At 32.8% G+C, this 647-nt stretch overlaps 1 long non-coding RNA gene across 1 annotated transcript in view; it reads right to left on the bottom strand.

Annotated features, from left to right (window-relative positions):
- LOC107728999 (uncharacterized) overlaps positions 1 to 476 on the bottom strand; it is a 6,293-nt gene extending 5,817 nt beyond the window's left edge. Inside the window, exon 1 of the long non-coding RNA XR_001638535.1 lies at positions 447 to 476. This is a non-coding gene — a long non-coding RNA (uncharacterized LOC107728999). The remainder of the gene's footprint in view (positions 1 to 446) is intronic.
- Positions 477 to 647: the final 171 nt, after the last annotated feature.

Raw genomic sequence — 647 nt, 5'->3', positions numbered from 1 at the left:
TGACGTCTCTGTTCCCTCCTTCAGGGAATGGGGGTTACATACGTAACCAAGACGTTATTGATGACGATGCTGTAACATCATTTTAAATTCAGTTTGGATAGCGATTTCTTCCAGTGGTAATTTTGGTGAAAATAAGAAGTTAATCCCACACTGAAATTGGTTTAATGTATATGTGGGCCAATATATTTGATGTTCAATTTACATCAAATAAACGTCATTTCAAGTTTTTGACATCAATAGTATTTGCATATTTGACCTGTTTTTTACGTAAATTTGATGTCTTTTCAACATCAATTGCCCAATGGGCCGTGCTTGGACCCCGATGATCGCCGCTTGCGGCTATATTTTTACTTTAAAATTGTATGCAATGAATGTAATGTACATAATGAATTGTGATTATTATTACTACTATTATTAATACTATAACATGAAGTCTAATTACTTACGGTTCAGTCTGCTGTCTGAGCGCTTCCCTCTAGCCTGCTCAAAAGTGGCTATAAAAAGATATGCAAATATTTTATATTATTTAAGTATTTCTTGGTTAATAAAGTAGTCAGATTTATAAATTTGCCTCATAATAAAAAAAAAATACAATATGCTGTACATGACATACAGGTGCATCTCAATAAATTAGAATGTCGTGGAAA

This window comes from Sinocyclocheilus rhinocerous, unplaced genomic scaffold (genome assembly GCF_001515625.1).
Source record: "Sinocyclocheilus rhinocerous isolate Xijiao unplaced genomic scaffold, SAMN03320098_v1.1 scaffold18652, whole genome shotgun sequence".
Taxonomy (NCBI): Eukaryota; Metazoa; Chordata; class Actinopteri; order Cypriniformes; family Cyprinidae; genus Sinocyclocheilus; species Sinocyclocheilus rhinocerous.
Note: the sequence above shows the minus strand (reverse complement) of the source record. Positions and strands in the feature narration are given on the sequence as shown.